Genomic DNA, 24,703 nt, shown 5'->3' with positions numbered 1-24,703 from the left:
AAACTATTTGAAAACGCACTTCTAAGAAAAGAAATTTGGGTGTCAAGTTTTCACCTAAATTAGTTATTCTTTCCGTATAGACTAAAATTGATTTTTTAATTTTAGAAGTTGAAATCGATGGAATCACTAAATTTCAGCTCCTAAAATTCCAGATTGTAAGCTAAAATAGATTTGTAAATATCAATCGTTTTCCAAAACTAAAAATTTCGTAACTGAGAAAAAATACCGTGCAAACATACCCTTATAAAGAGACTTCTATCCACGCATCAGATTTTGAGAAACTGTTTTTACGACCAATAATCACTTTTAACAAAGGGAATCTGAATAGATGATAAAGTAGCCAAAGTGAGATATTATTCTATCTGATAACAGTTCACTGTTTACATTACGGAATTTTACGCGAAAGATCGCGTCAAGGATTTTTCAGCGGAAGGCCTTGTAACCTTGGCGGGTCCAACCGGAAGATTTTAAAACATAAAAGGCCGACTATCATTCCTCTCCGATGGAAAATACACCTTTTCGACCGTAGTTGTCAATTGCCGCGTGGGTATTTTTGTCTGTTTTACCACCCTAAAACCGTCCCAGTCTTTTTTTCGCACCTAAACATAATAGAAAAAAGTGTAAAAAACGATTTGATCAGGATATGTAATAGCGGAGCTGGATGAAGGACGAGAATTCTTTAGCGGATTGCTTCTTTGCCTTTTTTATGTAAACTGTTCATAATAGAAATCCATCTCTGTCCCCTTGAGTGTTCTGTTTTTATAAGAAAAATAAATCGGACAAAGTAGTCATGCAGTACGTCTATATTTTGATATGATGTTCCCGCTTTTCATCAAAATAATATTTGCAGAAAATACCCGAAAAGCTTCCTTGTAAATGAAATCTAATTTTACCAGCGTGTGTTATGAATTTGAGAAGCTTTCATGATTCCTCTTTAAAAATTTCGGATGTAAATATTTTGACAAATATTGTTTCCATTGACCATTGAAATTTTTTCCATAACCAGACATACCGATCTGAAAAAATTAGTTAGAAAGTGAGGCACCCCACGATGTAGCGCGTTATTTCAAATGAAAAAGTGCTATTTATAATCTTACAGAAGAAATTTCTTATAACTTCACAACGAAAACACTGTTTTTCATTTTTTTTAATTGTCAATTGTCAATGTTTTACAGACCCTCCTGATAATTAAAAGTTTTTAATCGTGAAGGATAAATGCAGAAGCAGTATCATTGGCTAAAAGGAAATCCAAATTTCACGAGTTTGTAACAAAAAACAGTTAAATTTCATATCAAATTTTAATGTCAGGGTATAGAGATGGAACGAGGCTTTTTCAAATGTGCGTTATCCAGCTCCGCAATTACATATCCCTGATTTGATCGAGTTTAGGATGGTAAATTAAATAGTTAAGGGCTCTGACCATAGTCGGAAAATTGATTTTAGTATCTGAACATGAAAGTTATGTTTTAGATTCTTTAACACTTTTAACAAAAACTTCTTTTATAAAAATTGCTAAGTTTTAATGGGTAATTAACCTTTTTGTTTCGAAGTTTTTTCAAACTGTCCGCAAAGAATTGAACTATTTTAAATTTTGCGGAAATTTTTTCTAAAAAGATGTGTCAAAAGTTATGACTGTTTTTTTAAGCAAAATCCAGGGAGATTTTGTAAAAGATGAGAAATTAGATTTATTGAATTTAAGTGCCCTGATGTATCCTCTGTGTGCACCAACAAAATTGTTGCTTCATAAAACTACAGCCATGACCGAAGAGCTGATGGGAAAGTTTTGATAAATTTACAGACCAGATATCTTATAAAAGCAAAAGTCAAAAATAAATCTACAGACTGTACATAATGCGCGCATCAAATTGTTTTTTATCTTTTTTCTGTTTTGTTTATCTGGTCTGGGATTCGAATTTCGAATGTAAACATTCCATTGAAAACGTTCGAAACGATCGTTTTTGCGTACACATCAATGTCAATTAAATTATTAACTCGCTGAGATTTGCTTTGCGAACCGGAAAGCGGTTATTTTATTTATTTGTTTCATTTATTTCAAGTTAGTTTACCATAGATAAATATCTAATTTACACCAACAACAAAAAAAAAAATTGAAAAAATAGAGTTCAGTAAATTTTGCAAATATTACAAGTACAGAGATCTAAAAGTTTAAGCTTAAGCAAACTAGATTTAAACGTGGAAATATCTTTGGAATTCTTAAGGTCATCCGAAAGTTTATTCCACAAGATACTAGCTCGAAATGGGAAAGAGTTAAAGCCATGGCGTACCGTCAAGACTTTTTTACGGACTGAAAGAAGATTTTTGGAACGAAGGTGACGTTCGATCTTCCGGGACGGAAACAGCCATGACATGAAGACAGGATTTCCAAGATTCTGAGATTTGAAGACTTCAGAAAGTAATTGGCGAAGGTGTAATTCATGAATAGTCGTGGGATTTCGTAAAGGCACATCCTCTGTTTCAGGAGGGATTAAATTGAGAATTTTTGCTCCACGCTCAAAAACCTTCTGAATTTTTAGGTAAAGTGTTTTCATACAAAACATCCAAACAATAGGGGCATACATAAATTTTGAAATGATAAAAGCATTAAATAATAAAATAGATTGTTTGTAGCTGATTAACATTCTGATTCTGTTGAATCTGATGACATTGTAGTTTGCTGAATGGCAAAGACTAGAAATATGAGATTCAAAGGATAACTTGGAGTCAAACACAATACCAAGCAGCTTAACTGAATCAGAGTTTTTGATAATAAAATTGTCAATCTTTATTTCAATAGATCGATCAACGTTATGTCCTAGTAGCATCATCTGAAACTTTTTCGGATTTGCCACAAGCATGTTATTTTTAAACCATTCTAAGACGATGGCAAGATCAGACGTGAGGTTAGAAAGAATGGTATCCATGCTTGGGTCACATGAGAAGAGAGTCTTGTCATCCGCAAAGTTACAGATGCTTGCAAGTAAAAATAAAAGGTCGTTTAATAAATATGTTAAATAAAGAGGGCCAAGAATAGAACCTTGTGGGACTCCAAGAGACATTTCTAGCCAGCCACTATAACAAGATTCAATTCTTGTCCTTTGATGTCTGTCGCTAAGATAATTTTTTATAAGACGTAAACTATGAAAATTTAAGCCATAAGCTGATAATTTAGCAATAAGTAGGTCGTGATCTAGAGTGTCAAAAGCTTTGGACAAATCGATTAAAATGGTTCCAACTTTTCCCCTGTTGTCAAGAGATTTTTTCCACTCAGAAAGAAGACGAAGAAGGGCATGCTGTGTACTATGCTTTGATCGAAAACCGCACAAAAACACAGAAAAACTATCTTGAAAAAATCCTTCCAGCTGATTAAAGATTATTCGTTCAAAAATTTTAGAAAATGCTGGTAAAAGACTAAAAAAAAGTCTGTCCAGATATAATTGGCAGTGGAAACAAGAATGCCTGTAGCTTTTGACAGTCAAATATAATTATGGAAATTTTTTTTGCTTGTTTTAGAGAATCAAAAGCGCTATATTTCAATGTATTTTTTGTTGAAAAATTCGCGATTTTTAGCGGTTAAATTTGCGATTGCAAAAATTGAGCTTTTTTTCTACTTATGCTATAAGGTTCATTTTTACACCAGTGGTAGTTCAACCTTAGGTTAAGAAGTTTGTTAAATTTCAAGGCAAACTGAAACGTCCTTCGAAGATATGGGCCCCGAAATACCCCTTGGTAGCATTTTCTGTGAATATGATCTCTCAACTTATTACTAAAAACGGGGGTTATGTTATCTTTTTTCCAGTGCCACTTAAAAGTTGCAAATGAAGTGTTGGTGCGTTGGTATTATTGGTATCATTGATTATTCGAACGAAGTCACATTATAATGTTTTATGAAAGAAGCATGAACTTATATTGCCTTTTTATTTTTAAGTCTTAAAGAACTTTGCTAATTCCCAAACACTACACAAGTTTGGCTATGGGTCATTAAAGAGATCGTTAGAATGTGTTATGATCAAAAACTGTTTTTATCAATCATATCACTACCCCCGTTTTTAGTAATAAGTTGGATATTTGATATTTCACAGAAAATGGTACAAGGGGTATTTCGGGTCCCATATCTTCGAAGGACTTTTCAGTTTGCCTTGAAATTTAACAAACTTCTTAACCTAAGTTGACTACCACTGGTGTAAAAATGAACCGTTATAGCATAATAGACAAAAAAACTCAATTTTTGCAATCGCAAATTTAACCGCTAAAAATCGCGAAATTTTCAACAAAAATACATGAATATTAGCGCTTTTTGATTTTCTAAAACAAGCAAAAAAATTCTATATTACATTTGACTATCAAAAATTACGGCTCTTGTTTCCACTAATAGAGTTCAGTAAATTTTGCAAAATATTACAAGTACAGAGATCTAAAAAGTTAAGCTTAAGCAAACTAGATTTAAACGTGGAAATATCTTTGGAATTCTTAAGGTCATCCGAAAGTTGATTCCACAAGATACTAGCTCGAAATGGGAAAGAGTTAAAGCCATGGCGTACCGTCAGACTTTTTTACGACTGAAGAAGATTTTTGGAACGAAGGTGACGTTCGATCTTCCGGGACGGAAACAGCCATGACATGAAGACAGATTTCCCAAAGATTCTTGAGATTTGAAGACTTCAGAAAGTAATTGGCAAGGTGTAATTCATGAATATCGTGGGATTTCGTAAAGGCACATCACTGTTTCAGGAGGGATTAAATGAGAATTTTTGCTCCACGCCAAAAACCTTCTGAATTTTTAGGTAAAGTGTTTTCATACAAAACATCCAACAATAGGGGCATACATAAATTTTGAAATGATAAAAGCATTAAATAATAAAATAGATTGTTTGTAGCTGATTAACATTCTGATTCTTGAATCTGATGACATGTAGTTTGCTGAATGGCAAAGACTAGAATATGAGATTCAAAGGATACTTGGAGTCACACAATACCAAGCAGCTTAACTGAATCAGAGTTTTTGATAATAAATTGTCAATCTTTATTTCAATAGATCGATCAACGTTATGTCCTAGTAGCATCATCTGAACTTTTTCGGATTTGCCACAAGCATGTTGTTTTTAAACCATTCTAAGACGATGGCAAGATCAGACGTGAGGTTAGAAAGAATGGTATCCATGCTTGGGTCACATGAGAAGAGAGTATTGTCATCCGCAAAGTTACAGATGCTTGCAAGTAAAAATAAAAGGTCGTTAATAAATATGTTAAATAAAAGAGGGCCAAGATATAACCTTGTGGGACTCCAAGAGACATTTCTAGCCAGCCACTATAACAAGATTCAATTCTTGTCCTTTGATGTCTGTCGCTAAGATAATTTTTTATAAGACGTAAACTATGAAAATTTAAGCCATAAGCTGATAATTTAGCAATAAGTAGGTCGTGATCTAGAGTGTCAAAGCTTTGGAAAAATCGATTAAAATGGTTCCAACTTTTCCCCTGTTGTCAAGAGATTTTTTCCACTCAGAAAGAAGACGAAGAAGGGCATGCTGTGTACTATGCTTTGATCGAAAACCGCACAAAAACACAGAAAAACTATCTTGAAAAAATCCTTCCAGCTGATTATAGATTATTCGTTCAAAAATTTTAGAAAATGCTGGTAAAAGACTAATAGGTCGATAGTTAGCTTTGTCAAATTTATCATCTTTCTTAAAAACTGGAGAGACCTCAGCCAGTTTAAGACTCGAGGGAAAACTTGCATTGATTATCATAGCATTCACGAATTTTGTCAACCAGGGTATAATAATAGAACTTGCAAGTTTAACAAATTTTATTTGTATATTATTACCACGGACACTTTTCTTTGGGTTTAGATTTTTGATAACTTTTTCAACGTCTACCTCTGAGACAGGGGTGAATTGAAAGTGGTTAGAATCGACGGTTTGTTTAATTTTTAGTACACTTGGGTGGTTTTCGTATTTCAAAAGAATATTTGTTACTTCGTCATATGCTTCACCAGTATCGTTAGTAGGTTTCCACTGCTCGATGTTGAGATTTTTGGTTATAGTAGCAAAGTGATCGTTGAATAAAGTTGAAATGAGGCTGTCGTCTTCGATCAGTTCATCGCCTTCCTGTAAAGAGATTCTTTCTTGGACGATATCTGCATCAGAGAAGAACGGTTTCATGTTTGACCACATTGGTTGAGAAGTACCAAGTTTAGTACCTTGTTGATCGATTTAATGAGACGACAAGATTTCTCTGGCGTTTATAGAGAGTTGACCAGTATGGGTCTTTTGTTTCTTTACGTTTGTTCTTGTAGAAGCTGCGTAACATGATTGCTTTACGTATTTCTTTAGTTATGTAAGGTTTATGATTACCTCGAACACGATTAATTTTCTTTGGAGCATGTTTATCAAGAACTTTTTCGAAAACAGCTTGAAAATGTTCAAAGTGCTCGATATTTTCGTTGGACAAAGTATCGTGGAGGTCTCTGTTGAAGTTGTCGAGCGAAAAGTTACGAAGACTCCGGTACGAAATATTTTTTGGTTTGAGTTTAGGCACAGTTTTTTTTAAAACAGTACAAATAAAAGTATGGTGATCGCTTACGTCGTTTTGGATGGCTTTGCTATGTTGGAAGCATCTGTAGCGATTTGTGAGGATCAAGTCGATGCAGCGACCCTTCTCTGTTTTAAAACAAGTTGGACTTTTTATCAAATTTTTCAAAGATGAGGTTTCCATGAACTGACGAACATGGGTATTAGTAGTTTCTTGGTTAAAATCGCCAAGTATCAGGATGTTTTCGTAATTAGAGAAGCTTTCAGTCAAGTTTTGAATCTGATCAAGGAAGTAGGTGAGCCCGGTTTTGGGGTTACGGTAAACACTTAAGACAAGCCATTTAGTCGTACGTACGTTGAGTTCTAATGCAATACATTCGATGTCGCTTGGAAGATCCGGGCATTTTAATTCACGTGATGAAATATGGGTTTTGACATAGACAAGTAAACCTCCACTAGTGTCAGTAAGATCCTTTCTGTATGGCGTTTTGAAATTATCAAGTTTGAATGTGGAAGTTGTGTAAGATGGATCAAGCTTGGTTTCACTAATGCAGAGTACGTCAATAAATCTTGAGAAACTTTTAACATTATTAAACTTGTTACGGATCGAATTAATATTGAGGATATTACAAGTCTCTCTTTGTTGGCAAGTTTCAGTGCTTTTAATTCGAGTTCATGGGATGGTATCTTACATCCTCGGGTAGTAGAAAATAGTTCCGGTTGTCAGCAGTTGAGATGATGGAGGAAATTTTTAGCGACTAACGATGTACCTTGTTTGTTGAGATGGATACGACTGTTGTTGAGATGAATATCCGGTTTAATGTTGTCGTTGTTGATAAAGCCAATATTCCGTTCATGACATAATTTCTCAAGTTCATCATTAACTTTAGGATCAAGATCATCATTTCGGTGGATCAAGCTGGAGAAGACTACTGCTGTGTCTACATTAACAAGCCGTGATAGATTGACAATATCCAAACGCTTTTTGATGGGCTGGAGTATCGGATTTCAAATCATTAGTACCACAGTGGATGATTAGCTCGCCCGGGTTCCTTTCGATAGTCGGCAATGCGTAATGAAGTAGATCATTAAGCAGACCTATAGTACCTATACTACCTGGGGTTTTGTAGGGGTCTGCGATTCAGCCTATTTAAATCAAAATTCAAAGATTCAATTAAAAGAAAAAGAATTGCCGTCTGCCTGAGAATTGTTAGCAAAAAAGCCTCTCGCAAGAACCAGAGAATTCCAATTTAAACGTATTTTCTACCGCAACGAGCAAAGTGGGCGAGTTTTCATAGACAACATCGCAAAAAATATAGAAATGTACCGCGGGATATACAGCAAAGATCAAACACACTAGCTGCGCGAGTTCAACGCACGGTTGTTGCTCGTCGTTTTAACTTTGAATAAAGAAAAATGAAAGTTTTACAGTAAGTTCAGGAAATAGATCATTTCTATTTACAATCATTTCGTTGATGAAATAATTTTACCGCCATTAAATTTTACACGGAACAATTACTTGAAATTGCGTCATATCAATTTTCGCTATACGAAGAAATGTTATGTGTGAATTTTGAATGCTAAAGCTTTCTTTTTCTCCTTCTTCTTTCAGTCTTATGTCTGCATCTTTTTGCCAGCCAACTGTGAACTCGGAAACAGTCTGAACAGTAAACAATGTTGCGAACACAGTTCGATGAAAGGAATGCTGGAAAAAAGTAGACATTGTGGCTCAATGGTCTAGTGGTATGATTCTCGCTTTGGGTGCGAGAGGCCCCGGGTTCGAATCCCGGTTGAGCCCGTGAAAGTTTAGTTCCCGTCAGGACCAAGCCAAACGGTAGATAGGACATTACCGTGTCGAATCATCCCGCAATAGTAGCCCCGCGTGACCGAAGGTGGAGAATGAAAGTCTGTCAATCACTGCATAGAGTAGCATGAAGTTTGTGTCAAGGTGAAGAGAGGGAGTTTCATGGAGCAATGGTGTGTAACGACGATGAAGATTTTAAAGAGACAAGCGACAGAAGAGGTAGGGCTACTTCATATTTGAACTAATAAGGTTGGTAGTAGAGGGGAAAAACGTGGATATTTTTTGGTTTTAAGTTTTGTAATTTGTGGAAGTAAAAGAATTGTGTTGTAGGATGAAAAAAAAATTTGGTCGAAATTTCCAGGGGGTAGTAGAATTTGGATTAATTTCCAGGGGTTGCTTACGGAGAATAGAGAAATTTCCATGGGGTGTTTGCAGAAATTTCCAGGGTTGGTTAGGAACTACTAAAACATTTCCAGGCTTAAAAATCATAAAGTTTTGAAGACTTCAAAAATTTTGGATCTTCTTAAAAAAATTGTGTAAGCACTTGCATTATAAATGCTCCTGCTCCATTTGGCCATTAATTGAAAGTGGCGCATTTTCCAAGAACAGCATCTATTTAATCAGAAAGTTCTTTAGGCGTACCAACTTTCGCAAGCAGAAACTTTGGCGATTTTCGCGAATTTTGGCTCTTTTCGCGAAAGTAAATGTCTTTAAAAATTCTAGGAAGGGCCATTCGCGAAAGTTTATTCTCGCGAAAAATTCTTGACAAAAAAGAAAATCTGTAAAACTTCAAACTTTGAATAAAATGTAACTTTATGGCGCTTTTTAGCCTGCTAAAAGACTAATAAGTCTAAAGACAAATGTTTCAAGCCAGTACCAGAAGTATTCGTCCCTCTAAGTAATTTTTTCATGCGAAAATACTCAATTTTACGTCTTGATTCGCGAAAGTTAATGCTCGCGAAAAATATTTTTTCCGTTAAATTCGCGAAAGTAAATGTCGTGAATTTGGCGATTTTTCGTCCTCGCGAAATTTTCTGCTCGCGAAAGTTTGTGCGCCTAAAGTATTTGAATTTGTTTGGCTTTTAAATGTCACTCTTCATTTCAAATTTATTGTTTATACTGAACACGTTTTTTCTTACGGTTGTCATATGGAGTCAATTTCTTAGTAAGAGCATTTTAGGCTGAAATTGTGCACGTGATTCAAGAACGTGATAAGAACCACAGCCAGCCTAAAAAGTAACATGATTGTTGATATAAATTTAAATTCAAAAAAGTAACTTTTATAGACTTTTCTAAAAGTGTTCAATATTTTCTTTGTCTGTCGCATAAGATTTACAAAATTAGTTGTTTAAAAAGCCTGGATAGTGGATAGTGAATTTTGTTACAGTGCACCGTTAGTATTTCCAATGTTTTGTTTAACTTTCTTCTAAATAGATTGAATTCAGTAAAATTTAATTCCGAAAAATCAGGAAACTTAAAATGAGAATTCATGCACTATTTTTGAGAAGATAAAAATATTTCAAGGTTTATATGCCTTTGATATTGCTAAAATTATAAATTTTAAGAGAGTCAAGCCCGGCTAGCTCAGTCGGTAGAGCATGAGACTCTTAATCTCAGGGTCGTGGGTTCGAGCCCCACGTTGGGCGAGTTTTCATAGACAACATCGCAAAAAATATAGAAATGTACCGCGGGATATACAGCAAAGATCAAACACACTAGCTGCGCGAGTTCAACGCACGGTTGTTGCTCGTCGTTTTAACTTTGAATAAAGAAAAATGAAAGTTTTACAGTAAGTTCAGGAAATAGATCATTTCTATTTACAATCATTTCGTTGATGAAATAATTTTACCGCCATTAAATTTTACACGGAACAATTACTTGAAATTGCGTCATATCAATTTTCGCTATACGAAGAAATGTTATGTGTGAATTTTGAATGCTAAAGCTTTCTTTTTCTCCTTCTTCTTTCAGTCTTATGTCTGCATCTTTTTGCCAGCCAACTGTGAACTCGGAAACAGTCTGAACAGTAAACAATGTTGCGAACACAGTTCGATGAAAGGAATGCTGGAAAAAGTAGACATTGTGGCTCAATGGTCTAGTGGTATGATTCTCGCTTTGGGTGCGAGAGGCCCCGGGTTCGAATCCCGGTTGAGCCCGTGAAAGTTTAGTTCCCGTCAGGACCAAGCCAAACGGTAGATAGGACATTACCGTGTCGAATCATCCCGCAATAGTAGCCCCGCGTGACCGAAGGTGGAGAATGAAAGTCTGTCAATCACTGCATAGAGTAGCATGAAGTTTGTGTCAAGGTGAAGAGAGGGAGTTTCATGGAGCAATGGTGTGTAACGACGATGAAGATTTTAAAGAGACAAGCGACAGAAGAGGTAGGGCTACTTCATATTTGAACTAATAAGGTTGGTAGTAGAGGGGAAAAACGTTGGATATTTTTTGGTTTTAAGTTTTGTAATTTGTGGAAGTAAAAGAATTGTGTTGTAGGATGAAAAAAAAATTTTGGTCGAAATTTCCAGGGGGTAGTAGAATTTGGATTAATTTCCAGGGGTTGCTTACGGAGAATAGAGAAATTTCCATGGGGTGTTTGCAGAAATTTCCAGGGGTGGTTAGGAACTACTAAAACATTTCCAGGCTTAAAAATCATAAAGTTTTGAAGACTTCAAAAATTTTGGATCTTCTTATAAAAAAATTGTGTAAGCACTTGCATTATAAATGCTCCTGCTCCATTTGGCCATTAATTGAAAGTGGCGCATTTTCCAAGAACAGCATCTATTTAATCAGAAAGTTCTTTAGGCGTACCAACTTTCGCAAGCAGAAACTTTGGCGATTTTCGCGAATTTTGGCTCTTTTCGCGAAAGTAAATGTCTTTAAAAATTCTAGGAAGGGCCATTCGCGAAAGTTTATTCTCGCGAAAAATTCTTGACAAAAAAGAAAATCTGTAAAACTTCAAACTTTGAATAAAATGTAACTTTTATGGCGCTTTTTAGCCTGCTAAAAGACTAATAAGTCTAAAGACAAATGTTTCAAGCCAGTACCAGAAGTATTCGTCCCTCTAAGTAATTTTTTCATGCGAAAATACTCAATTTTACGTCTTGATTCGCGAAAGTTAATGCTCGCGAAAAATATTTTTTCCGTTAAATTCGCGAAAGTAAATGTCGTGAATTTGGCGATTTTTCGTCCTCGCGAAATTTTCTGCTCGCGAAAGTTTGTGCGCCTAAAGTATTTGAATTTGTTTGGCTTTTAAATGTCACTCTTCATTTCAAATTTATTGTTTATACTGAACACGTTTTTTCTTACGGTTGTCATATGGAGTCAATTTCTTAGTAAGAGCATTTTAGGCTGAAATTGTGCACGTGATTCAAGAACGTGATAAGAACCACAGCCAGCCTAAAAAGTAACATGATTGTTGATATAAATTTAAATTCAAAAAAGTAACTTTTATAGACTTTTCTAAAAGTGTTCAATATTTTCTTTGTCTGTCGCATAAGATTTACAAAATTAGTTGTTTAAAAAGCCTGGATAGTGGATAGTGAATTTTGTTACAGTGCACCGTTAGTATTTCCAATGTTTTGTTTAACTTTCTTCTAAATAGATTGAATTCAGTAAAATTTAATTCCGAAAAATCAGGAAACTTAAAATGAGAATTCATGCACTATTTTTGAGAAGATAAAAATATTTCAAGGTTTATATGCCTTTGATATTGCTAAAATTATAAATTTTAAGAGAGTCAAGCCCGGCTAGCTCAGTCGGTAGAGCATGAGACTCTTAATCTCAGGGTCGTGGGTTCGAGCCCCACGTTGGGCGAGTTTTCATAGACAACATCGCAAAAAATATAGAAATGTACCGCGGGATATACAGCAAAGATCAAACACACTAGCTGCGCGAGTTCAACGCACGGTTGTTGCTCGTCGTTTTAACTTTGAATAAAGAAAAATGAAAGTTTTACAGTAAGTTCAGGAAATAGATCATTTCTATTTACAATCATTTCGTTGATGAAATAATTTTACCGCCATTAAATTTTACACGGAACAATTACTTGAAATTGCGTCATATCAATTTTCGCTATACGAAGAAATGTTATGTGTGAATTTTGAATGCTAAAGCTTTCTTTTTCTCCTTCTTCTTTCAGTCTTATGTCTGCATCTTTTTGCCAGCCAACTGTGAACTCGGAAACAGTCTGAACAGTAAACAATGTTGCGAACACAGTTCGATGAAAGGAATGCTGGAAAAAGTAGACATTGTGGCTCAATGGTCTAGTGGTATGATTCTCGCTTTGGGTGCGAGAGGCCCCGGGTTCGAATCCCGGTTGAGCCCGTGAAAGTTTAGTTCCCGTCAGGACCAAGCCAAACGGTAGATAGGACATTACCGTGTCGAATCATCCCGCAATAGTAGCCCCGCGTGACCGAAGGTGGAGAATGAAAGTCTGTCAATCACTGCATAGAGTAGCATGAAGTTTGTGTCAAGGTGAAGAGAGGGAGTTTCATGGAGCAATGGTGTGTAACGACGATGAAGATTTTAAAGAGACAAGCGACAGAAGAGGTAGGGCTACTTCATATTTGAACTAATAAGGTTGGTAGAGGGGAAAAACGTTGGATATTTTTTGGTTTTAAGTTTTGTAATTTGTGGAAGTAAAAGAATTGTGTTGTAGGATGAAAAAAAAATTTTGGTCGAAATTTCCAGGGGGTAGTAGAATTTGGATTAATTTCCAGGGGTTGCTTACGGAGAATAGAGAAATTTCCATGGGGTGTTTGCAGAAATTTCCAGGGGTTGGTTAGGAACTACTAAAACATTTCCAGGCTTAAAAATCATAAAGTTTTGAAGACTTCAAAAATTTTGGATCTTCTTATAAAAAAATTGTGTAAGCACTTGCATTATAAATGCTCCTGCTCCATTTGGCCATTAATTGAAAGTGGCGCATTTTCCAAGAACAGCATCTATTTAATCAGAAAGTTCTTTAGGCGTACCAACTTTCGCAAGCAGAAACTTTGGCGATTTTCGCGAATTTTGGCTCTTTTCGCGAAAGTAAATGTCTTTAAAAATTCTAGGAAGGGCCATTCGCGAAAGTTTATTCTCGCGAAAAATTCTTGACAAAAAAGAAAATCTGTAAAACTTCAAACTTTGAATAAAATGTAACTTTTATGGCGCTTTTTAGCCTGCTAAAAGACTAATAAGTCTAAAGACAAATGTTTCAAGCCAGTACCAGAAGTATTCGTCCCTCTAAGTAATTTTTTCATGCGAAAATACTCAATTTTACGTCTTGATTCGCGAAAGTTAATGCTCGCGAAAAATATTTTTTCCGTTAAATTCGCGAAAGTAAATGTCGTGAATTTGGCGATTTTTCGTCCTCGCGAAATTTTCTGCTCGCGAAAGTTTGTGCGCCTAAAGTATTTGAATTTGTTTGGCTTTTAAATGTCACTCTTCATTTCAAATTTATTGTTTATACTGAACACGTTTTTTCTTACGGTTGTCATATGGAGTCAATTTCTTAGTAAGAGCATTTTAGGCTGAAATTGTGCACGTGATTCAAGAACGTGATAAGAACCACAGCCAGCCTAAAAAGTAACATGATTGTTGATATAAATTTAAATTCAAAAAAGTAACTTTTATAGACTTTTCTAAAAGTGTTCAATATTTTCTTTGTCTGTCGCATAAGATTTACAAAATTAGTTGTTTAAAAAGCCTGGATAGTGGATAGTGAATTTTGTTACAGTGCACCGTTAGTATTTCCAATGTTTTGTTTAACTTTCTTCTAAATAGATTGAATTCAGTAAAATTTAATTCCGAAAAATCAGGAAACTTAAAATGAGAATTCATGCACTATTTTTGAGAAGATAAAAATATTTCAAGGTTTATATGCCTTTGATATTGCTAAAATTATAAATTTTAAGAGAGTCAAGCCCGGCTAGCTCAGTCGGTAGAGCATGAGACTCTTAATCTCAGGGTCGTGGGTTCGAGCCCCACGTTGGGCGAGTTTTCATAGACAACATCGCAAAAAATATAGAAATGTACCGCGGGATATACAGCAAAGATCAAACACACTAGCTGCGCGAGTTCAACGCACGGTTGTTGCTCGTCGTTTTAACTTTGAATAAAGAAAAATGAAAGTTTTACAGTAAGTTCAGGAAATAGATCATTTCTATTTACAATCATTTCGTTGATGAAATAATTTTGCCGCCATTAAATTTTACACGGAACAATTACTTGAAATTGCGTCATATCAATTTTCGCTATACGAAGAAATGTTATGTGTGAATTTTGAATGCTAAAGCTTTCTTTTTCTCCTTCTTCTTTCAGTCTTATGTCTGCATCTTTTTGCCAGCCAACTGTGAACTCGGAAACAGTCTGAACAGTAAACAATGTTGCGAACACAGTTCGATGAAAACAATGCTGGAAAAAGTAGACATTGTGGCTCAATGGTCTAGTGGTATGATTCTCGCTTTGGGTGCGAGAGGCCCCGGGTTCGAATCCCGGTTGAGCCCGTGAAAGTTTAGTTCCCGTCAGGACCAAGCCAAACGGTAGATAGGACATTACCGTGTCGAATCATCCCGCAATAGTAGCCCCGCGTGACCGAAGGTGGAGAATGAAAGTCTGTCAATCACTGCATAGAGTAGCATGAAGTTTGTGTCAAGGTGAAGAGAGGGAGTTTCATGGAGCAATGGTGTGTAACGACGATGAAGATTTTAAAGAGACAAGCGACAGAAGAGGTAGGGCTACTTCATATTTGAACTAATAAGGTTGGTAGAGGGGAAAAACGTTGGATATTTTTTGGTTTTAAGTTTTGTAATTTGTGGAAGTAAAAGAATTGTGTTGTAGGATGAAAAAAAAATTTTGGTCGAAATTTCCAGGGGGTAGTAGAATTTGGATTAATTTCCAGGGGTTGCTTACGGAGAATAGAGAAATTTCCATGGGGTGTTTGCAGAAATTTCCAGGGGTTGGTTAGGAACTACTAAAACATTTCCAGGCTTAAAAATCATAAAGTTTTGAAGACTTCAAAAATTTTGGATCTTCTTATAAAAAAATTGTGTAAGCACTTGCATTATAAATGCTCCTGCTCCATTTGGCCATTAATTGAAAGTGGCGCATTTTCCAAGAACAGCATCTATTTAATCAGAAAGTTCTTTAGGCGTACCAACTTTCGCAAGCAGAAACTTTGGCGATTTTCGCGAATTTTGGCTCTTTTCGCGAAAGTAAATGTCTTTAAAAATTCTAGGAAGGGCCATTCGCGAAAGTTTATTCTCGCGAAAAATTCTTGACAAAAAAGAAAATCTGTAAAACTTCAAACTTTGAATAAAATGTAACTTTTATGGCGCTTTTTAGCCTGCTAAAAGACTAATAAGTCTAAAGACAAATGTTTCAAGCCAGTACCAGAAGTATTCGTCCCTCTAAGTAATTTTTTCATGCGAAAATACTCAATTTTACGTCTTGATTCGCGAAAGTTAATGCTCGCGAAAAATATTTTTTCCGTTAAATTCGCGAAAGTAAATGTCGTGAATTTGGCGATTTTTCGTCCTCGCGAAATTTTCTGCTCGCGAAAGTTTGTGCGCCTAAAGTATTTGAATTTGTTTGGCTTTTAAATGTCACTCTTCATTTCAAATTTATTGTTTATACTGAACACGTTTTTTCTTACGGTTGTATATGGAGTCAATTTCTTAGTAAGAGCATTTTAGGCTGAAATTGTGCACGTGATTCAAGAACGTGATAAGAACCACAGCCAGCCTAAAAAGTAACATGATTGTTGATATAAATTTAAATTCAAAAAAGTAACTTTTATAGACTTTTCTAAAAGTGTTCAATATTTTCTTTGTCTGTCGCATAAGATTTACAAAATTAGTTGTTTAAAAAGCCTGGATAGTGGATAGTGAATTTTGTTACAGTGCACCGTTAGTATTTCCAATGTTTTGTTTAACTTTCTTCTAAATAGATTGAATTCAGTAAAATTTAATTCCGAAAAATCAGGAAACTTAAAATGAGAATTCATGCACTATTTTTGAGAAGATAAAAATATTTCAAGGTTTATATGCCTTTGATATTGCTAAAATTATAAATTTTAAGAGAGTCAAGCCCGGCTAGCTCAGTCGGTAGAGCATGAGACTCTTAATCTCAGGGTCGTGGGTTCGAGCCCCACGTTGGGCGAGTTTTCATAGACAACATCGCAAAAAATATAGAAATGTACCGCGGGATATACAGCAAAGATCAAACACACTAGCTGCGCGAGTTCAACGCACGGTTGATGCTCGTCGTTTTAACTTTGAAATAAAGAAAAATGAAAGTTTTACAGTAAGTTCAGGAAATAGATCATTTCTATTTACAATCATTTCGTTGATGAAATAATTTTGCCGCCATTAAATTTTACACGGAACAATTACTTGAAATTGCGTCATATCAATTTTCGCTATACGAAGAAATGTTATGTGTGAATTTTGAATGCTAAAGCTTTCTTTTTCTCCTTCTTCTTTCAGTCTTATGTCTGCATCTTTTTGCCAGCCAACTGTGAACTCGGAAACAGTCTGAACAGTAAACAATGTTGCGAACACAGTTCGATCAAAACAATGCTGGACAAAAGTAGACATTGTGGCTCAATGGTCTAGTGGTATGATTCTCGCTTTGGGTGCGAGAGGCCCCGGGTTCGAATCCCGGTTGAGCCCGTGAAAGTTTAGTTCCCGTCAGGACCAAGCCAAACGGTAGATAGGACATTACCGTGTCGAATCATCCCGCAATAGTAGCCCCGCGTGACCGAAGGTGGAGAATGAAAGTCTGTCAATCACTGCATAGAGTAGCATGAAGTTTGTGTCAAGGTGAAGAGAGGGAGTTTCATGGAGCAATGGTGTGTAACGACGATGAAGATTTTAAAGAGACAAGCGACAGAAGAGGTAGGGCTACTTCAAATTTGAACTAATAAGGTTGGTAGAGGGGAAAAACGGTGGATATTTTTTGGTTGTTAAGTTTTGTAATTTGTGGAAGTAAAAGAATTGTGTTGTAGGATGAAAAAAAAAATTTTGGTCGAAATTTCCAGGGGGTAGTAGAATTTGGATTAATTTCCAGGGGTTGCTTATGGAGAATAGAGAAATTTCCATGGGGTGTTTGGAGAAATTTCCAGGGGGTGGTTAGGAACTACTAAAACATTTCCAGGCTTAAAAATCATAAAGTTTTGAAGACTTCAAAAATTTTGGATCTTCTTATAAAAAAATTGTGTAAGCACTTGCATTATAAATGCTCCTGCTCCATTTGGCCATTAATTGAAAGTGGCGCATTTTCCAAGAACAGCATCTATTTAATCAGAAAGTTCTTTAGGCGTACCAACTTTCGCAAGCAGAAACTTTGGCGATTTTCGCGAATTTTGGCTCTTTTCGCGAAAGTAAATGTCTTTAAAAATTCTAGGAAGGGCCATTCGCGAAAGTTTATTCTCGCGAAAAATTCTTGACAAAAAAGAAAATCTGTAAAACTTCAAACTTTAAATAAAATGTAACTTTTATGGCGCTTTTTAGCCTGCTAAAAGACTAATAAGTCTAAAGACAAATGTTTCAAGCCAGTACCAGAAGTATTCGTCCCTCTAAGTAATTTTTTCATGCGAAAATACTCAATTTTACGTCTTGATTCGCGAAAGTTAATGCTCGCGAAAAATATTTTTTCCGTTAAATTCGCGAAAGTAAATGTCGTGAATTTGGCGATTTTTCGTCCTCGCGAAATTTTCTGCTCGCGAAAGTTTGTGCGCCTAAAGTATTTGAATTTGTTTGGTTTTTAAATGTCACTCTTCATTTCAAATTTATTGTTTATACTGAACACGTTTTTTCTTACGGTTGTTATATGGAGTCAATTTCTTAGTAAGAGCATTTTAGGCTGAAATTTTGCACGTGATTCAAGAACGTGATAAGAACCACAGCCAGCCTAAAAAGTAACATGATTGTTGATATAAATTTAAATTCAAAAAAGTAACTTTTATAGACTTTTCTAAAAGTGTTCAATATTTTCTTTGTCTGTCGCATAAGATTTACAAAATTAGTTGTTTAAAAAGCCTGGATAGTGGATAGTGAATTTTGTTACAATGCACCGTTAGTATTTCCAATGTTTTGTTTAACTTTCTTCTAAATAGATTGAATTCAGTAAAATTTAATTCCGAAAAATCAGGAAACTTAAAATGAGAATTCATGCACTATTTTTGAGAAGATAAAAATATTTCAAGGTTTATATGCCTTTGATATTGCTAAAATTATAAATTTTAAGAGAGTCAAGCCCGGCTAGCTCAGTCGGTAGAGCATGAGACTCTTAATCTCAGGGTCGTGGGTTCGAGCCCCACGTTGGGCGAGTTTTCATAGACAACATCGCAAAAAATATAGAAATGTACCGCGGGATATACAGCAAAGATCAAACACACTAGCTGCGCGAGTTCAACGCACGGTTGATGCTCGTCGTTTTAACTTTGAAATAAAGAAAAATGAAAGTTTTACAGTAAGTTCAGGAAATAGATCATTTCTATTTACAATCATTTCGTTGATGAAATAATTTTGCCGCCATTAAATTTTACACGGAACAATTACTTGAAATTGCGTCATATCAATTTTCGCTATACCAAGAAATGTTATGTGTGAGTTTTGAATGCTAAAGCTTTCTTTTTCTCCTTCTTCTTTCAGTCTTATGTCTGCATCTTTTTGCCAGCCAACTGTGAACTCGGAAACAGTCTGAACAGTAAACAATGTTGCGAACACAGTTCGATCAAAACAATGCTGGACAAACGTAGACATTGTGGCTCAATGGTCTAGTGGTATGATTCTCGCTTTGGGTGCGAGAGGCCCCGGGTTCGAATCCCGGTTGAGCCCGTGAAAGTTTAGTTCCCGTCAGGACCAAGCCAAACGGTAGATAGGACATTACCGTGTCGAATCATCCCGCAATAGTAGCCCCGCGTGACCGAAGGTGGAGAATGAAAGTCTGTCAATCACTGCATAGAGTAGCATGAAGTTTGTGTCAAGGTGAAGAGAGGGAGTTTCATGGAGCAATGGTGTGTAACGACGATGAAGATTTTAAAGAGACAAGCGACAGAAGAGGTAGGGCTACTTCAAATTTGAACTAATAAGGTTGGTAGAGGGGAAAAACGGTGGATATTTTTTGGTTGTTAAGTTTTGTAATTTGTGGAAGTAAAAGAATTGTGTTGTAGGATGAAAAAAAAAATTTTGGTCGAAATTTCCAGGGGGTAGTAGAATTTGGATTAATTTCCAGGGGTTGCTTATGGAGAATAGAGAAATTTCCATGGGGTGTTTGGAGAAATTTCCAGGGGGTGGTTAGGAACTACTAAAACATTTCCAGGCTTAAAAATCATAAAGTTTTGAAGACTTCAAAAATTTTGGATCTTCTTATAAAAAAATTGTGTAAGCACTTGCATTATAAATGCTCCTGCTCCATTTGGCCATTAATTGAAAGTGGCGCATTTTCCAAGAACAGCATCTATTTAATCAGAAAGTTCTTTAGGCGTACCAACTTTCGCAAGCAGAAACTTTGGCGATTTTCGCGAATTTTGGCTCTTTTCGCGAAAGTAAATGTCTTTAAAAATTCTAGGAAGGGCCATTCGCGAAAGTTTATTCTCGCGAAAAATTCTTGACAAAAAAGAAAATCTGTAAAACTTCAAACTTTGAATAAAATGTAACTTTTATGGCGCTTTTTAGCCTGCTAAAAGACTAATAAGTCTAAAGACAAATGTTTCAAGCCAGTACCAGAAGTATTCGTCCCTCTAAGTAATTTTTTCATGCGAAAATACTCAATTTTACGTCTTGATTCGCGAAAGTTAATGCTCGCGAAAAATATTTTTTCCGTTAAATTCGCGAAAGTAAATGTCGTGAATTTGGCGATTTTTCGTCCTCGCGAAATTTTCTGCTCGCGAAAGTTTGTGCGCCTAAAGTATTTGAATTTGTTTGGTTTTTAAATGTCACTCTTCATTTCAAATTTATTGTTTATACTGAACACGTTTTTTCTTACGGTTGTTATATGGAGTCAATTTCTTAGTAAGAGCATTTTAGGCTGAAATTTTGCACGTGATTCAAGAACGTGATAAGAACCACAGCCAGCCTAAAAAGTAACATGATTGTTGATATAAATTTAAATTCAAAAAAGTAACTTTTATAGACTTTTCTAAAAGTGTTCAATATTTTCTTTGTCTGTCGCATAAGATTTACAAAATTAGTTGTTTAAAAAGCCTGGATAGTGGATAGTGAATTTTGTTACAATGCACCGTTAGTATTTCCAATGTTTTGTTTAACTTTCTTCTAAATAGATTGAATTCAGTAAAATTTAATTCCGAAAAATCAGGAAACTTAAAATGAGAATTCATGCACTATTTTTGAGAAGATAAAAATATTTCAAGGTTTATATGCCTTTGATATTGCTAAAATTATAAATTTTAAGAGAGTCAAGCCCGGCTAGCTCAGTCGGTAGAGCATGAGACTCTTAATCTCAGGGTCGTGGGTTCGAGCCCCACGTTGGGCGAGTTTTCATAGACAACATCGCAAAAAATATAGAAATGTACCGCGGGATATACAGCAAAGATCAAACACACTAGCTGCGCGAGTTCAACGCACGGTTGTTGCTCGTCGTTTTAACTTTGAATAAAGAAAAATGAAAGTTTTACAGTAAGTTCAGGAAATAGATCATTTCTATTTACAATCATTTCGTTGATGAAATAATTTTGCCGCCATTAAATTTTACACGGAACAATTACTTGAAATTGCGTCATATCAATTTTCGCTATACGAAGAAATGTTATGTGTGAATTTTGAATGCTAAAGCTTTCTTTTTCTCCTTCTTCTTTCAGTCTTATGTCTGCATCTTTTTGCCAGCCAACTGTGAACTCGGAAACAGTCTGAACAGTAAACAATGTTGCGAACACAGTTCGATCAAAACAATGCTGGACAAACGTAGACATTGTGGCTCAATGGTCTAGTGGTATGATTCTCGCTTTGGGTGCGAGAGGCCCCGGGTTCGAATCCCGGTTGAGCCCGTGAAAGTTTAGTTCCCGTCAGGACCAAGCCAAACGGTAGATAGGACATTACCGTGTCGAATCATCCCGCAATAGTAGCCCCGCGTGACCGAAGGTGGAGAATGAAAGTCTGTCAATCACTGCATAGAGTAGCATGAAGTTTGTGTCAAGGTGAAGAGAGGGAGTTTCATGGAGCAATGGTGTGTAACGACGATGAAGATTTTAAAGAGACAAGCGACAGAAGAGGTAGGGCTACTTCAAATTTGAACTAATAAGGTTGGTAGAGGGGAAAAACGGTGGATATTTTTTGGTTGTTAAGTTTTGTAATTTGTGGAAGTAAAAGAATTGTGTTGTAGGATGAAAAAAAAAATTTTGGTCGAAATTTCCAGGGGGTAGTAGAATTTGGATTAATTTCCAGGGGTTGCTTACGGAGAATAGAGAAATTTCCATGGGGTGTTTGCAGAAATTTCCAGGGGGTGGTTAGGAACTACTAAAACATTTCCAGGCTTAAAAATCATAAAGTTTTGAAGACTTCAAAAATTTTGGATCTTCTTATAAAAAAATTGTGTAAGCACTTGCATTATAAATGCTCCTGCTCCATTTGGCCATTAATTGAAAGTGGCGCATTTTCCAAGAACAGCATCTATTTAATCAGAAAGTTCTTTAGGCGTACCAACTTTCGCAAGCAGAAACTTTGGCGATTTTCGCGAATTTTGGCTCTTTTCGCGAAAGTAAATGTCTTTAAAAATTCTAGGAAGGGCCATTCGCGAAAGTTTATTCTCGCGAAAAATTCTTGACAAAAAAGAAAATCTGTAAAACTTCAAACTTTGAATAAAATGTAACTTTTATGGCGCTTTTTAGCCTGCTAAAAGACTAATAAGTCTAAAGACAAATGTTTCAAGCCAGTACCAGAAGTATTCGTCCCTCTAAGTAATTTTTTCATGCGAAAATACTCAATTTTACGTCTTGATTCGCGAAAGTTAATGCTCGCGAAAAATATTTTTTCCGTTAAATTCGCGAAAGTAAATGTCGTGAATTTGGCGATTTTTCGTCCTCGCGAAATTTTCTGCTCGCGAAAGTTTGTGCGCCTAAAGTATTTGAATTTGTTTGGCTTTTAAATGTCACTCTTCATTTCAAATTTATTGTTTATACTGAACACGTTTTTTCTTACGGTTGTTATATGGAGTCAATTTCTTAGTAAGAGCATTTTAGGCTGAAATTTTGCACGTGATTCAAGAACGTGATAAGAACCACAGCCAGCCTAAAAAGTAACATGATTGTTGATATAAATTTAAATTCAAAAAAGTAACTTTTATAGACTTTTCTAAAAGTGTTCAATATTTTCTTTGTCTGTCGCATAAGATTTACAAAATTAGTTGTTTAAAAAGCCTGGATAGTGGATAGTGAATTTTGTTACAGTGCACCGTTAGTATTTCCAATGTTTTGTTTAACTTTCTTCTAAATAGATTGAATTCAGTAAAATTTAATTCCGAAAAATCAGGAAACTTAAAATGAGAATTCATGCACTATTTTTGAGAAGATAAAAATATTTCAAGGTTTATATGCCTTTGATATTGCTAAAATTATAAATTTTAAGAGAGTCAAGCCCGGCTAGCTCAGTCGGTAGAGCATGAGACTCTTAATCTCAGGGTCGTGGGTTCGAGCCCCACGTTGGGCGAGTTTTCATAGACAACATCGCAAAAAATATAGAAATGTACCGCGGGATATACAGCAAAGATCAAACACACTAGCTGCGCGAGTTCAACGCACGGTTGTTGCTCGTCGTTTTAACTTTGAATAAAGAAAAATGAAAGTTTTACAGTAAGTTCAGGAAATAGATCATTTCTATTTACAATCATTTCGTTGATGAAATAATTTTGCCGCCATTAAATTTTACACGGAACAATTACTTGAAATTGCGTCATATCAATTTTCGCTATACGAAGAAATGTTATGTGTGAATTTTGAATGCTAAAGCTTTCTTTTTCTCCTTCTTCTTTCAGTCTTATGTCTGCATCTTTTTGCCAGCCAACTGTGAACTCGGAAACAGTCTGAACAGTAAACAATGTTGCGAACACAGTTCGATGAAAGGAATGCTGGAAAAACGTAGACATTGTGGCTCAATGGTCTAGTGGTATGATTCTCGCTTTGGGTGCGAGAGGCCCCGGGTTCGAATCCCGGTTGAGCCCGTGAAAGTTTAGTTCCCGTCAGGACCAAGCCAAACGGTAGATAGGACATTACCGTGTCGAATCATCCCGCAATAGTAGCCCCGCGTGACCGAAGGTGGAGAATGAAAGTCTGTCAATCACTGCATAGAGTAGCATGAAGTTTGTGTCAAGGTGAAGAGAGGGAGTTTCATGGAGCAATGGTGTGTAACGACGATGAAGATTTTAAAGAGACAAGCGACAGAAGAGGTAGGGCTACTTCATATTTGAACTAATAAGGTTGGTAGAGGGGAAAAACGTTGGATATTTTTTGGTTTTAAGTTTTGTAATTTGTGGAAGTAAAAGAATTGTGTTGTAGGATGAAAAAAAAATTTTGGTCGAAATTTCCAGGGGGTAGTAGAATTTGGATTAATTTCCAGGGGTTGCTTACGGAGAATAGAGAAATTTCCATGGGGTGTTTGCAGAAATTTCCAGGGGGTGGTTAGGAACTACTAAAACATTTCCAGGCTTAAAAATCATAAAGTTTTGAAGACTTCAAAAATTTTGGATCTTCTTATAAAAAAATTGTGTAAGCACTTGCATTATAAATGCTCCTGCTCCATTTGGCCATTAATTGAAAGTGGCGCATTTTCCAAGAACAGCATCTATTTAATCAGAAAGTTCTTTAGGCGTACCAACTTTCGCAAGCAGAAACTTTGGCGATTTTCGCGAATTTTGGCTCTTTTCGCGAAAGTAAATGTCTTTAAAAATTCTAGGAAGGGCCATTCGCGAAAGTTTATTCTCGCGAAAAATTCTTGACAAAAAAGAAAATCTGTAAAACTTCAAACTTTGAATAAAATGTAACTTTTATGGCGCTTTTTAGCCTGCTAAAAGACTAATAAGTCTAAAGACAAATGTTTCAAGCCAGTACCAGAAGTATTCGTCCCTCTAAGTAATTTTTTCATGCGAAAATACTCAATTTTACGTCTTGATTCGCGAAAGTTAATGCTCGCGAAAAATATTTTTTCCGTTAAATTCGCGAAAGTAAATGTCGTGAATTTGGCGATTTTTCGTCCTCGCGAAATTTTCTGCTCGCGAAAGTTTGTGCGCCTAAAGTATTTGAATTTGTTTGGCTTTTAAATGTCACTCTTCATTTCAAATTTATTGTTTATACTGAACACGTTTTTTCTTACGGTTGTCATATGGAGTCAATTTCTTAGTAAGAGCATTTTAGGCTGAAATTTGCACGTGATTC

At 35.7% G+C, this 24,703-nt stretch overlaps 1 long non-coding RNA gene and 15 other non-coding genes across 16 annotated transcripts; all 16 read left to right on the top strand.

The window, feature by feature from the left end:
* The first annotated feature begins 8,256 nt into the window (after positions 1 to 8,256).
* Positions 8,257 to 8,328, top strand: Trnap-ugg (transfer RNA proline (anticodon UGG)). Its single transcript has one exon. It is a non-coding gene; the product is annotated as a tRNA-Pro (tRNA).
* Positions 8,329 to 9,907: 1,579 nt separating this feature from the next.
* Positions 9,908 to 9,980, top strand: Trnak-cuu (transfer RNA lysine (anticodon CUU)). The gene has a single exon. It is a non-coding gene; the product is annotated as a tRNA-Lys (tRNA).
* Positions 9,981 to 10,418: 438 nt separating this feature from the next.
* Trnap-ugg (transfer RNA proline (anticodon UGG)) lies at positions 10,419 to 10,490 on the top strand. Its single transcript has one exon. It is a non-coding gene; the product is annotated as a tRNA-Pro (tRNA).
* Positions 10,491 to 12,074: 1,584 nt separating this feature from the next.
* Positions 12,075 to 12,147, top strand: Trnak-cuu (transfer RNA lysine (anticodon CUU)). The gene has a single exon. It is a non-coding gene; the product is annotated as a tRNA-Lys (tRNA).
* Positions 12,148 to 12,585: 438 nt separating this feature from the next.
* Positions 12,586 to 12,657, top strand: Trnap-ugg (transfer RNA proline (anticodon UGG)). The gene has a single exon. It is a non-coding gene; the product is annotated as a tRNA-Pro (tRNA).
* Positions 12,658 to 14,239: 1,582 nt separating this feature from the next.
* Trnak-cuu (transfer RNA lysine (anticodon CUU)) lies at positions 14,240 to 14,312 on the top strand. Its single transcript has one exon. It is a non-coding gene; the product is annotated as a tRNA-Lys (tRNA).
* A 433-nt stretch (positions 14,313 to 14,745) lies between these two features.
* LOC136804143 (uncharacterized) lies at positions 14,746 to 23,390 on the top strand. Its single transcript, XR_010846249.1, has 5 exons — positions 14,746 to 15,047; positions 16,803 to 17,213; positions 18,972 to 19,382; positions 21,140 to 21,550; positions 23,308 to 23,390. It is a non-coding gene; the product is annotated as an uncharacterized lncRNA (long non-coding RNA).
* Positions 14,751 to 14,822, top strand: Trnap-ugg (transfer RNA proline (anticodon UGG)). Its single transcript has one exon. It is a non-coding gene; the product is annotated as a tRNA-Pro (tRNA).
* On the top strand, positions 16,404 to 16,476 carry Trnak-cuu (transfer RNA lysine (anticodon CUU)). The gene has a single exon. It is a non-coding gene; the product is annotated as a tRNA-Lys (tRNA).
* Positions 16,917 to 16,988, top strand: Trnap-ugg (transfer RNA proline (anticodon UGG)). The gene has a single exon. It is a non-coding gene; the product is annotated as a tRNA-Pro (tRNA).
* Positions 18,573 to 18,645, top strand: Trnak-cuu (transfer RNA lysine (anticodon CUU)). The gene has a single exon. It is a non-coding gene; the product is annotated as a tRNA-Lys (tRNA).
* On the top strand, positions 19,086 to 19,157 carry Trnap-ugg (transfer RNA proline (anticodon UGG)). Its single transcript has one exon. It is a non-coding gene; the product is annotated as a tRNA-Pro (tRNA).
* On the top strand, positions 20,742 to 20,814 carry Trnak-cuu (transfer RNA lysine (anticodon CUU)). Its single transcript has one exon. It is a non-coding gene; the product is annotated as a tRNA-Lys (tRNA).
* Positions 21,254 to 21,325, top strand: Trnap-ugg (transfer RNA proline (anticodon UGG)). The gene has a single exon. It is a non-coding gene; the product is annotated as a tRNA-Pro (tRNA).
* Trnak-cuu (transfer RNA lysine (anticodon CUU)) lies at positions 22,910 to 22,982 on the top strand. The gene has a single exon. It is a non-coding gene; the product is annotated as a tRNA-Lys (tRNA).
* A 31-nt stretch (positions 23,391 to 23,421) lies between the features above and the next one.
* On the top strand, positions 23,422 to 23,493 carry Trnap-ugg (transfer RNA proline (anticodon UGG)). Its single transcript has one exon. It is a non-coding gene; the product is annotated as a tRNA-Pro (tRNA).
* The last annotated feature ends 1,210 nt before the right edge of the window (positions 23,494 to 24,703 follow it).

Source organism: Clytia hemisphaerica, unplaced genomic scaffold (assembly GCF_902728285.1).
Source record: "Clytia hemisphaerica strain Z4C2 unplaced genomic scaffold, Clytia hemisphaerica genome assembly, whole genome shotgun sequence".
Taxonomy (NCBI): domain Eukaryota; kingdom Metazoa; phylum Cnidaria; class Hydrozoa; order Leptothecata; family Clytiidae; genus Clytia; species Clytia hemisphaerica.
The sequence above is the reverse complement of the archived record's forward strand: the minus strand, read 5'-3'. Positions and strand labels throughout refer to the sequence as shown.